At 37.3% G+C, this 13,941-nt stretch overlaps 1 protein-coding gene across 10 annotated transcripts in view; it reads right to left on the bottom strand.

Annotated features, from left to right (window-relative positions):
• The window catches only part of LOC135208623 (uncharacterized), a 292,063-nt gene that overhangs the window by 270,812 nt on the left and 7,310 nt on the right, over nucleotides 1-13,941 (bottom strand). For 4 of the 10 annotated variants that reach the window (XM_064241001.1, XM_064241002.1, XM_064240997.1 and 1 more), the window contains exon 2: nucleotides 19-139. The exons of the other annotated variants lie outside the window; for them this stretch is intronic. The gene's annotated coding sequence lies outside the window, so the exon portion shown is untranslated. The remainder of the gene's footprint in view (nucleotides 1-18; nucleotides 140-13,941) is intronic. 10 annotated transcript variants of the gene reach the window in all.

Raw genomic sequence — 13,941 nt, 5'->3', positions numbered from 1 at the left:
CGGAAGTGACAGGCATACCTTCAAAATCAGTCAAGGCGCAAAGAGGTGATTCCCGATAACCGTCAAACAACTGGACGGATATTCAAAATCATTCCACTCAAGAATCCATGAATTCGTTCCACAGGAACAACTTTCCAACCTGCAATGGCCAAGATGAAGAGACGAATTAATAAAAAAAAATATATGAAAAACTCTCCTTGCATATAAACTGTGTAAAAAATGAAACCAAAGCTCTATGCTGGAAAAGAAAGTTTTTTTTTTAATCTTCCTTGCAAATTAAGTGTATCAAAGAAAACCAAAGCGTTTTGCTGAAAAAAGATATATTTTTAATTTGAAGATTCCTTCCCCTTACAAGAAAAGAAGAGGCGAGTCGTTTAATAAGAGGGGAGACACAGTAAAAGGACAGAAAATGGTGAAAAGTAAATAAGAGTCACAAAAGGGTACGAATGCTATAAGATTAAATACTGTCTGAAAAAATGTTGATGTAAAAGGAAAAGCAATGTTATGAAGAAAGTAAGGATTGGCGATGCAAAAAAAAAAAAAAATATGAAGGAAAAGATAAAAAGCAATGATTTTGAAACAATAAACTAGATGCGGAAACACGAAATGAGGTGCAGCAAAAGGAGATGGGGTTGTGGGAAAGGAAATGAATGTTGAAAATGGAATGGCGATCCTAAAAATGGAAACTAAAGTGTTGAGAAACCTACTGAAAGGAAAGGGATGAGAAACATGGAAAGCAAATTCTCCAAAGAAGATGGATGTGGAAACTTAAATGACGCTAAAAATACTTTCTCTTGCAAATAGAGATGAGACGTTTTGACAATATCACATACTGGAAAAAAGGATGATATATATATATATATATATATATATATATATATATATATATATATAAAGAGTAATATGAGATAATGGAAATGAAAATTTGGAAAAAAAAATCGCGTCAGTTGCTAGTATATATAATAAAAAATGTGAGATGTTCTTAACCGAAAAAGATGTTAAAATAATTTGGATGCTGGAACTGGATAAGAATGTTAAAAAAGAACGTGAGACGCTGGAAATATAATTAATATACTGAAAATGAACATGAGATGTTGGAAACATACCAGCGAAATTAAACAGTAACTGATACTGGAACTGGAAATAAGATCTTTAAAAAATATGAGATTACGGGGAAAAAAATCATATGCTAGAAAAAAATGAGATACTGAAAAAGAATGAGATGTTGCTAACGGAACAGAAATGTTAAAAAGAATATGCGTGGCTGGAATTGGAAATGGAATTTCAATAAGGAATATAAGATACCGGAAAGAGAAAATGGTATAAAAGGAAAGAAATGAAAATTTAATTCGTGATGAAAGAGTTTTCCCGTTATTCAATCTATTTTCGTGTTTACATCAAGTTCGCCTTCAGTGAAAGGAATTCACCTGAGAAAAATATAACGCATAAATGCTTCCTTTAAAAAAAAAACACACACACACACGCAAACGTCTATATCAACAAACTAATCTCGTAAAATATAATCAAAAGACTCAGTTTCAAAGACTACGCCTTTGGCCATTTCAAAATACTCTATATTGTATTTGTGTCAATCAAAGGAGAGTCTATTCAGCAGTAGAGATGAAAGGTAACGGTGTCTGTTGACACGGAATCATCTGGAAAAATATTGGCCCTAATCGAACGTTACAAACGGCTCGGTTGCGCAATTCATTTGGAGAGAGAGAGAGAGAGAGAGAGAGAGAGAGAGAGAGAGAGAGAGAGTTAAAACTGTAAGGAACTGCGCTAGAACCAGAACATTTCAAAGACTGTCAACTCCCTGGCCTTAAAAACTCTGTGGATTGATCTCATACATTTAGGATATAAGGGTCAATCAGATGGAAAAAAAGAAATACAATTTAATACCACCAGATGAAATGGATTCATATCAGTATTCCCGCTACAAGTGGAGTCGATGTGGTCAATTACATCTAAAAATACTCATAGTAGCATGAGTCTTGAAATGGAGAAACAAATCCCCAATTATGTATACTAGCAAACATATATATTACAGAAATTATGTATGAAAATTCGTAGTGTAACCAAGTCTAATAATTAAGTCTACGGGCATAACCAGCCTCGTTTCACGGGCAGAACCAGCTCCGTTTAAGGGAATCCCTTCTCACCCCTACCCACTTCGGAGGGGGAGAAGGTAGGATGAAACCCCATTATAAACCATCTTAGGGGTCCCCATTATAACCCTGCAAAGTTTCATGCCCATCGGACCAGCCGTTTGGCCGTGATTGAATGACAAACGGATGGACAGACATTACGCCCACTATAGTAAATTGTACATATATATTTTAAGGTAAATCTGTATAGTAAGCTTTCGGGAATCTGTTCGAACAATTTCCCAAAAGTTCTCTAAACAGGCTTATCTTTAAATATATGCACATATATGTTAACTGTGGATTTGTCTCTCCAACAATTACATCATAAGTCCTGAGTGAATCAAAATAACAGATGGAAAAAACTAGTTTCTGAATATTAAAATTCGTAAAAAGCAATTACCTATCGATATAAATAACGACACAAATAGCAAAGAATGAATTTTAAAAATTATTCAAACTGCGTCGGTCACATCACAGCTTCGCTTTGATCACAGAATCACCGAAATATCACATCACATAAGAACGGAATAAAAAACGAAAGAAATGAAATTGCGCTGACTTTGGGGAAAAATGATGGATGACCCTATTATCGTGAGAGAGAGAGAGAGAGAGAGAGAGAGAGAGAGAGAGAGAGAGAGAGAGACCATGAAAGTATGTCTGCAATGCTTTGTTTGCTTGAACATACTGAAATGAATGCGAGAAAAAATGTACACAAACAATTATTTACAGTATATATATATATATATATATATCTATATATGATATATATATATATAGCAAACCTTTCATTTAGCAAAATTAATCCTCTTTAAAGAGGTGAATGCGTTTGTGAATTTGAGCTCGATCGCTTTTGTCCTTTTGTTTTCTATCACAAGGGTCTTTGTTAGCATTACAAAACGAGGAACCTTAACATAAACACAGCCGCGATTGGACATAGAGAGTATATATATATATATATATATATATATATATATATATATTATATTATATGTAATATACATAGATAGATAGATAGATAGATAGATACAGTATATAAACATGTGTACATTTAGGGGTCCCAAGAAGACGACAGTCTAAGAAACATAGTTTAGTACGAAATGTTTCATGTTGCTTCGACACCTCATCAGTCCGTAAATTAAGTTTTCATAATAAATCACAAGAGTGGGGCACAAATTATCACAAAACCAGCTAAAATTATATACGATTGTGTATTTCAATTATATATTTGATTCTAGCTGATTTTGTGACAATTTGTGCCCTTATTTTGTAATTCATTATGAAATGTTTTATTTCGAAACGTTTCATGTTGCTTCAACACATCATCAGTCTGCAAATTAAAAGTTGTTTCTTAGACTGTCGTCTTCCTGGGACTCCTGTATGTTATGTTGATGGTCATCCTAATGTATGTTGTATACATTTATATATATACGTAAACACATATGTGTGTTTATGTATACATATACAGTATGTGTGGTTAAAATCAACATGAGATATGTACTAAAAGAAACTGACGTGCAAATGCAAATGCCCAGATAAATCCTGAATTACGCGTAAACCTTGAAATCCGAACAGGAGTTTAATGAAAATATCCCCTTTCACATCGAGCATTGAAACCGGATTATGAAAAGTCGGGTTCTGTACGTCCATTGTCCAGTGAATAAGCGCTGGAAGTCGGTTCTGAATCATTTAAAAACCTCATTCCCGGAAACAGGCTACTCTCTGCGTTCGGTTTCAAAGGCAAATTATTTCTTTTCATTCACTCTTTCATAGCCCCTTCTACCTTTACTTTGGTCTCTTCAGATGCGGTAGTCTGAAAAAGATAGTATGAATGAAATGCTGACTAGAAAATAGTTCGTTTTAAATGTCATGTGTGTGGTTTAAAATGCTCGTGACATTAGAATAATAATCTTTTACATACAAAAGCGATCCTTATCACGAGAACACGAAAAACTACGGTAGTTCTGACATGCGTGATATGTATTGAGTATATTCTTAATAATGAAATGGACCGATTACACCAAATCTCGTGAACATGGGAAGTTCCTTCAGCTAAATATTTCACGTTTGCAAAAAGAATAGAATTATCTTTTAGCAATCACACTGCCAGGGATAAAGGCGCATCTAACGAACGATTTCATGAAAACAGTTTACAGCAAAATGCTCTTCTATACCTGACTATCTTCTAACATGATAACGCTGTCACTTGCCACGAATGCGAAAGAAACTGAAAACGCCCGAGGAAACGGCGTACTGCATATTGAAAAGCAATTTTTTTCTTATGACAAGTCTACCAGTTCAAGACATTATTGATAGTCTACCTCTAATCGGTTCTTGCCTATATGACCCTTCTCTATGTCCTGCTGTTAGAAAAATTCTACAAAAATTAAGAAGTTTCTCTCCGCCAACACCTATGTGTATGTATATTCATACATATATATATATAAATATATATATATATATATATATATATATATATAATATATATAAATATAATATATGTGTGTGTTGTGTGTGGTGTGTGTGTGTGTAATGTTTGATGTAGCTTGTGTTGTGGTGTGTGTGGATGTTGAATTTGCAAGAAACTACCTAACAAAAATAAAGAAATATTCAAGAAAGCATCTCATATACAACATTTTTCATAGTCTTTAACCAACGCCATCTCTCTCTCTCTCTCTCTTCCCATGCCTTCAAGTGCAGGAGGCCTTTTGCATAAAACATTTATCCACTTTCAGTATTCTTTGATCTTTTAATAATCTCCATAAAGAGTCACAAACAGACCTAAAAAAAAGACGAGTTTTTCACAAAGCCCAAAAGGGGCTGGGAAGGTGAGGAAGGAGGCTAGGGTAATTATTTCTCTCTCTCTCTCTCTCTCTCTCTCTCCTCTCTCTCTCTCCTCTCTCTCTCTCTCTCTTTGAAGGAAAGTAATTTGCTTAAAATTCGTCAAGTTTCTTTGACTTCCGAGGTATGAACAGATTAGATATATTTAAAACAAAAACTTTTCATTCAATTTCTCGCCTCTCCTTTGAAAAATAAGGACATTCTCTTAATCACAGAATCTGTCATGAAACTGCCGAAGCTACGAACTCTCTTTAATCTTTTTTTTTTCATGTGGAAATTAAATACATCACACACTGATAGACAAGCCCACTTCACAATGGCATTCAAATATTTTTGTTCTGAAACAGGCCCTTTATCAAGAAAAGGGAAATTAGCAAGACTGGCAGTTTGCTTTAGTCCTGAAAACTGAAATTAAAACTACTTTAGTCATCAATAATGCATTGAGCCACGCTTAGCAACTGATGAAAGCTCACGTCCTCCCACGCCTAAACGAGTGTGTGTGTGTGGGAACCTTATTACTCAAGTTCACTTTTGAGTAAATATGTCGCAAATATGGACTTATTGCGCTTACCAGGGCATGGGTGTCAAACCCAGGCTAATCTTTTAAAGCACCTTTCTCAAATTCTTGTGATGGAACGCGTGCCTGATTCAATTATTCCATCGTAAAACTATTGCATGCAATAACATCTGATATAGTATAAAAGACTATATCATTGCCCCTAGAATTTTCATCGCTGTTGCCATTTTCACTGCTGTTATGTTACCTGCTTAGCAAGCCAGCTCAAGAGATTTAAAAATAGTAGCTTGTACTCCCCGTGTTTGCGAAAGATCCTCTGAGACTCACTGACATCATAGCGGGAAATGTGGAGGTCTTCAGTGTGGAAATGTGTGCTTCCGTTTATGCACATGAAAGAAGAAGAAGAAAAAAAGACTCCGTTTGATGCCATTTCCAAAGAGAGGATGGCAGCCGATTTCCAAGGAAAGTGTACTATAAAAAAAAAAGGAAATGAAAAAATCTTTTTTTTATTTATTTATCTTTTTTTTGCATTGCTAAAGCCCACACTTCTGTAAAGTGTGGGCTTTATCAATGCAAAAGAAAATAATAATAATAAAAAAAATGGGGAAAAAAGCGCCAAGGACCTAACTTACTAAGGAATACGTAAACAAGACTCTCTGTGATTTAGTGAAGATGTCGAAAAGGTGCGGCGATTGTCAAAGTTTTTGACATCGTAAGTTGCATGACCTCTGTTTTCGAGTAGAATTTTTTATTTATTCAAAATGAAATTCCTATATCACTGTTGAAACTACAAATTGGAACATATAAAATGGAACTTCGGTCTCTATGGTATCTACTCGCAGAGGAAGATAAAAAGAATGCGTCCCTTATTCAAAAACTAGGATTCAGGAAAAGTGATTAAACTTGACATATCCTATTCCTCGCTTCACCTCACTCGCTTCTCCTCTAAATGAAGAGATGGCGTTGGTTATGAGGTGGCAATGTCTCCTTTAAATGGAGAAATATTGCAATTCCTTGCGTTACCGCAGTGAGGTTACTTCCGCTTTTCTCTAATTCATTTCGTTCTTGTTTAAGGGAACTGTCGCGGTATCAAAAATAAAATTACTGACATATTGAGACGCGGGATGACAGCGTTCACAGTTTTTTTCTATCTAAATCATAATCCTCGTCGTCACCGCAAGAGCAGGAGCAGGGAATACAGGCGTTTAGAATTATATATAAAATCATGTATAAAACCATGATGATTTTACGTTGCACCGAACCAGTGGTTATTCAGCAACGGGACCAGCGGCTTTACGTGACTTCCGAACCACGTCGAGAGTGAACTTCTATCACCAGAAATACACATCTGTCTGCCCCTCAATGGAATGCCAGAGAATCGAACTCGTGGCCACTGAAGTAGCAGGCCAAGACTATACCGAGCGCGTCACTGAGGCGCTTTGGATAAATAGTGTAAAATGCTTTAGGAAGAAGGCACCTTTATATGCGAGACGCAGAAGACAAACGTCACCAGTCCATTGCTGAGGGGAAAGGGATTTGACACGTTCCCAGTGACCGCTTATGTTGCAGCATGAAAATGTAGCAGTCGACTTTTCTCTTTCTGGAGCAACGGCCGGTTGGGGAAACGGCTTTTAGTGTATCTATGTATGCAAGTATGTACACATTTTATAAATTGTTATCATATCGACGTATAAAGAAATAATGAATCGCTGACAGACATCATGATGTCCTCATGAGATTTTAAACGTGATTGCCTTTAAGGCTACAACAGTTGTTGTCTGAATCGACTTAACTGTAAAATTCTTCACATTATTCTGCCTGCAAACTTTAAATCCTCAGTCAATTCTCAAGTAGCTGCTCCAAGTGGTCGTGGAATTGCACAAATAGATCTAAAATGCTGCGCCCTCAAGCTGTGCTTAGCGAAGGATGGTAGGTCGGTCCAGAAGGATATTACACTTAAGCAGACTCTCTCTCTCTCTCTCTCTCTCTCTCTCTCTCTCTCTCTCTCTCTCTCTCTCTCTCTCTCTCTAAGCTGCTTCTACCTTGTTTTCCCCTCACTGAATTCAACCTTCACATTTGCTTATATAAAGAATCAATTCTTTCAAACGTCCAAATCTTTGATTCCGTGCGTTAAGAGGGTCAAGTAAAATTAACCACAGCTGAGATATTATTAGTGAGAGGTATTGCCTAGATATCCAAGCCCTAAGAAGTATTGATATCATAGGATAAAAAGATACTGTGTCCAAGGGCAGAGGCGTCCTTAGTTAAAGTATAACGAAAAGGAGGGTTTTCACAAAATACAGGAGACAGAAATTGATCCTCAATGTTGTCATAATGTGCGCGTTCAGATCAATGCCACCAAGACTTTAAAAGAAATTATAAATATCTACTTTCGACTAATATTCGATAAACTGAAAAATAAAAGACAAAATAAAGACTTGACACCCAACAAAAATACACCAACAAAAATATCGCCGGAGTTTTCAAGTCATGAAGAATCCCATCCTTAGGTAAATCTTAAGACTTCCGTTCTTCCCCTCCTCGGCGACCTCTCTCTGTGTGTGTGTGTGTGTGTGTGTGTGTGTGTGTGGTGTGTGTGTGTGTGTGTGTACTCTTCCCATTCTCCCGGTGTCATTCTTCCAAAGGAAGTGACGTCCGAGGAAGAAGGGAGAAAGGACAATATCCCATACTAGTCTGGAATATCAAAAATTCTTCTTCTTTTCTTTTGGTCTTGGAGGAGTTCTGTGCATGAGAGGAAGGGGCTATGCTTTTAATTACAGGACAGTGAACCGCAACTTAACACATATTTTTGTGTAACTTAAGCCCCCCTTTTTTCCGTTTATTTTGAAAAGCTTTTACCTCCCACTGGAAGAATTATCTCCATAAAATTTGCAACACTTGGTGATTTTTAACGCCAAACTTTTCCAAAGGAAGTGAGGAGAAGAAGATAAGAAGAGAAGAAGAGAGAGAGAGAGAGAGAGAGAGAGAGAGAGAGAGAGAGAGAGAGAGAGAGAGAGAGAGAGAGCATAAGTATATGAAACTATATCATCCAATAGTAAATTTGAGCGAGAATATGACAGGCAAAATGATAAACCATTACCATTATCATTCAGAACTAAAAACTGCCCGGATCAAAAATACACGAAAAACTGAACAGTGATAACATATACACACATACAGCAAATGCTCCAGAGGAAATTATTTTCATTATAAACGTTTTATGACAAAAAAAAATCGGTCACAATGAAAGGGCCAGGATGACAAAATAGAAAAAAAATGGAAATATCAATTGCATAAAATATGAATGCACCCTCCCCCACAAAAAAACAAAGGAATCTCAGCGAGATATATATATATATATATATATATATATATATAATATATATATATATATATATATATAATTGACAAAGAGAGAGAGAGAGAGAAAGCACACACAGATACGCATTAAATCTTACATAAAAACCGATCACAATGATATATTCGGAAATTATTTCGACATAAAGTACAAAGTAAAATAAAATCTTTGTGAAAAGTAAAAAGAAAAAAAGAATCATTGTGAAAAAGCTTCGTAAGCCTGGATTACCGATCCCCGTGTAAATAAATGAGTAGAGTTCAAAAAGAATCTGTCCTAAAAGGGTAAATATATACAAGCCCTCCACATATGAATGAACGAGTGTCTACGTCCTCCTATAATTTACACTAAAGTGCAATGCCATTTTATAAATGCCCCGGCCCCCCCAAAAAATTACATGCAAATACTTTGGAAATAAAATGTTCATTGCGAAAGTTTTGATTGATGGAAATCAGGATGATGAATGAGACAGGCTGAATTCTACGGGTCTAAGGGAGTATATGTGACAAGATGACTGTAGGCGGAAAGATGGAATGAAATGGAACATAAAATTTAGTCCAAAAGCCAAGCGCTGGGACCCATGAGGTCATTTAAGGGGAAACCCGAGTAAAGAAACTAGGCACTGAAAATGCCCTACTTTCACTGTCATATTATTACCCTACGCCCGGCCTTAAGATGTTAATATTAATAAATTTGTTGTTCATTGGTTCCTTTTTAATAAAATACAAAACAAGCTTCTTGAAATGACCATACATTTTGCTCAGATTTCGTGACATTACCCCGTTACCCTACAGACCCAGATTTGAGGCTGAATTACCCTATGCATAGGGTAATTACCCCACGGTTGGCAACACTGAATAGGAAGTGTGCAAAAGGTTAGTTAGAAATGGGAGTGTTTAAGTTAAAATGGTTAACACAGTTGGGAGGATGGATTAGGTGGCTCAAAGTGGTGATAACTCGTTCCGGAATGGTGTAAATTACATATAATTCACAAGTGTTGGGAGGAAGGAGAGGAAGACCGAAAGACTTACAATAAGGATAGAGAGAGAGAGGGAGAAGTCATGAAAAGTAAGTCTTACTATCTACTATCCAGGAGGTGAGATTGTTTGTTCCAGGCAGAAGTGAATGGCTGTAGTGAGGCGGCTCGACGTACTGATGATGAGTCATATGTATACGTCAATTAAGTGGCTAATGTTGTGAATGTTTCCTAAAGGAGTTTCATCCTCTATTTAGCAGATACAGTATGAGTGTGGGAGTGGCCATACTTTTGCTTTCTCTGAAACCATCCCCTGTTATAGAAAACGGCATTTCGTACATCCACATCGTAAATTATATATTTACGTCATTCCCGTAGTCAAATTTCCAAACAACTGAACTCGCTGCGATTCCTATTCTTTGTCAAATTCCTTGAATTACAACCAACTTTTCTGACGAAGTAATCTTACTCCCTTCAACTCCATCCAGTGATGCAACGCACTAACTGCCAACACAGAACAACGAGCTAATTGAGCAATTCAATCCAATTCAGTTCAAAGAAGGTAATCAATGCACTTCCAAAATTACACGAATTACGCACGGAGCGTGACTTGTTTACTATGAAGTTTGATACAGGTGAATGAGTTCTCTTTAAAAATTTGCTCTGCTGTTCAGATTAAGGATAAGTATACAAAGAAACTAGCGTTAAGAAGTCAATTTAAGCCAACTGGCTATGGACGTACCAGTTTCGAAGGAAAATAAAATATTGCAATGAAAGAATTGGGTAAATCTTTCCATCGTTGTAAGTTTGTATGGTGGTTTTACGTTGCATGGAACCTTCGATTATTTAGGAACGGGACCAACGGCTTTACGTGACTTTCGAACCACGTCGAGAGTGAACTTCTATCACCAGAAATACACATCTCTCACTCCTCAATGGAATGGCCGAGAATCGAACTCGCGACCACCAAGGAGGGACGCCAACACCATACCAACCACGCCACTGAGGTGCTCCATCGTTGTAAGTAACAGAAAACAGAACAACATTAGTGGCCAAATCAATGGACTAAAGAGTCGCACAGTCACTATGGATCTCTATGGTACTAGGCACCATGAAGATAATCACTCCGTAACTTTCAGCTTAAAAATGAAATCTTATCTTGGTTCACTAGAATAGAATAGAATAGAATAGAATATAGAAATTAGGCCAAGGGCCAAGCGCTGGCGCTTATGACGTCACTCAGCGCTGAAAGGGAAATCGACAGTGAAAAGGTTTGAAAGGGTAACAGGAGGAAACAATTGCAAGAGGCGGTGGAAAGTCAGATGGAAAAAGGAGAAAATAAACGGATGTACAGTAAAAGGAATGAAAGAGGTTGCAGCTAGGGGCCGAAGGGACTATGCAAAGACCCTCAAGTAATGCCTACAGTACACCACGTGAGGTGCATTGGCGGCACTGCCCCACTACGGAGACCTCGGTTTAAGCCAGAAAAACAAAATACCTTAGACTGTCTACGGTATTACCTTTTAAGAGGACAGGGTGAATACAACAGCATTTTTTCCACATTGCTTAAAACGGAAACTGCAATAGGGAAAATCCTTTGCAATGGTCCCTCGACTTGAAAACAAACAGAATTCTTAGTCAAAGCTCAGAGAAAGGTGGCGCGTGGCAGTCGACATCAAATTCATTCGTGTCTGCTTGGATGCTCCTAAGTTTGAATTCATTTCCCTCCTGTCTCATGATATGTTCAAGAGCAGAAATTAATTCCACACGAATTTCATTATTTGTTGCGCGATTCAAAATTGCATTCCAGGTTCTTTCATCAAGGGGCTAGTGGACTTTTCCACTCACTTTTAACTGATGGATTTTTATGGCGCGAGAATAAAATTACATCTTTCCGTAACACTCATTCAAGAACCTGTATTTGAGGAAGCACAGTGTATTAATTTTGATTTTAATTTGATCCGGTCCCTTGCGTACAATTTGCAAGTAAAATATTCTGACATTTCATATCTTGATTCTGTCCAATGATTCATTAATTTCGAGGTTTTGTTCTTCTCTCGCTTTGTCGTAGAGGTGATGCTGCTGCGCCTTTCTCTCCTTTCACTTCTCGTGAATCTACAGAGACTATATTAATACCGGTTGCCTTCCCATTACTTTTAGAATCTTTACAATTTCTCACTAATATCCCTATAATTCTGAAGCGCTCAAAAGATTCAATTCACGGCATATCTGAATGCTTTTGCTCAGCCTATCACTGTCCAAACGAAAATGTACACAAACATTTCATGGTTCGAAAGTCTCGGTAAACTCGCGAATTCCTTTCTTTACCCTTTTTCTTTCGGTTCCACTGATGACTCTTCAAGGGGAAATACGGCCACAAAGCAAATTTAAGTCACTCCAGACGAGGCTCAGCGCAAACAACCCTGGGAGAGAATTCTCTCACTAAATTACAGCAAATGCAGCTGTTCAAATCAAGAAGCACAAACGATGCTCTTGTCCCAAATTCAGATAGGCCAGATGGCAAAGTGGAAATCTTCTAAATGAATGATCATAACTGGCTTCTCTCTCTCTCTCTCTCTCTCTCTCTCTCTCCTGGGCTGGGTACAAGACATACGTCACAGCAAGGTAACTGAAAATTCACAGCTAAATCTACTACTTCAGATTGGATTGCTGAGAGAGAGAGAGAGAGAGAGAGAGAAAAAAAATTATGTATAGTCACCTTCTGATCTTTATTTGATTCTATTACTCTTCAAAATATTATCACCTTTGTTAGAAAAGTCAATCTCTATATAACGAGATAAAACCGATCAAGAATTTTAGAGATTTATCAGTGAACACAAGAGCAAGAACAGCTGGGAGAAGAGACTGTTAATAAAACACAAGGGTCTCAGACTAAAAGATGCAAATGGAGAGATGCTGTCTGTAAACAAAGCAGTCCTCAGCATTTCGAAGATTTGTCGAATCTGGAGATAAAAGAGAGTCAACACTGAATGACGTAAGAGTGGAAAGGGTTGGTGTCTGGTAGACAATGTTTGAGGAAGTGACTTGCGAAAGTAAAAAGGGCAATAATAAGGTTGAAGAAAGAAACAACCAAGAGTTAACGAGACTATTGGCGAGATGTTCTGCTGGTTGATTGGCTGACCATGATTTCTGCGGAAATTACGGACTCACATCTTCAAACCCAATTCTCAAGAAGTAATTTCTGACTCATAACTCCATGAGCAATTCTGGAATAACGGGGAGATTCCTGACTTGTATCTCCATAACCAACTCACTGTAATTATCAGGATATTACTGCCCCACATCCCCCATAAGCTATTCTCCAAAAATCATGTGGAAATTTATGGTTCGCATCTCCATAAGCAGTTCTCTAGAATTATGAAAAAGTGAAGATATTCGTCTTCCCTTAGGCCAGTGGTTCATAAACTGGGGTCCGCGACACAATGGAAAAATTAATTTTTTTTTCAAATCAAGAAAACAAATTGTGGCTGTTATCACCAATTTTACTTTGTATTGAATTTCAAGCACTAAAAAATATTGAAAATATTTCATATATTTCCTTATACTTACTTTGTGCCAGAATCTGCAAATATTAAATGTACTACGTTGTACTGGGTATTCCGGTATGATAATGATAACTTTTGATTGGCTGGGATCCTCGCCTGGGACTCATCATATCTGGGGGTCCTTGGTATTGGTATGGTCAAGTCTGGGAACCTCTGCCTTATGCAATTCTTTAGAATTATTGGGAAATTACCGGTTCCCATTTTCTCTACTCTAGAATTATGAGTAGATTATTGAACTGCACCTCCATAAACAATTCTCTAGAATTATTAGGAAATCCCTGACTTTGATGTCCATATGAAATTCTCGAAGGTTATGAGGAAATTCCTGTCTCCCACCTCCACAGCAGCCTCGAGAAGGAAGAGGCATCTTCACGGGCACCTCGCTCTCATTACCCGCATTGAATTCCTCCCTTTAAATCATCCACAGTGGGGACGAGGCTAAAAACGAGACAACCGTGATCTGATCAGACAAAATTACAGATAGATGTGCTTCCGAGGACATCTGGAAAGGGATAAAGAGAGTAAGAACCCGCCCGATGGAA

Source organism: Macrobrachium nipponense, chromosome 35 (genome assembly GCF_015104395.2).
Source record: "Macrobrachium nipponense isolate FS-2020 chromosome 35, ASM1510439v2, whole genome shotgun sequence".
NCBI lineage: Eukaryota > Metazoa > Arthropoda > Malacostraca > Decapoda > Palaemonidae > Macrobrachium > Macrobrachium nipponense.
This window is presented reverse-complemented; position numbering and strand designations above follow the sequence as displayed.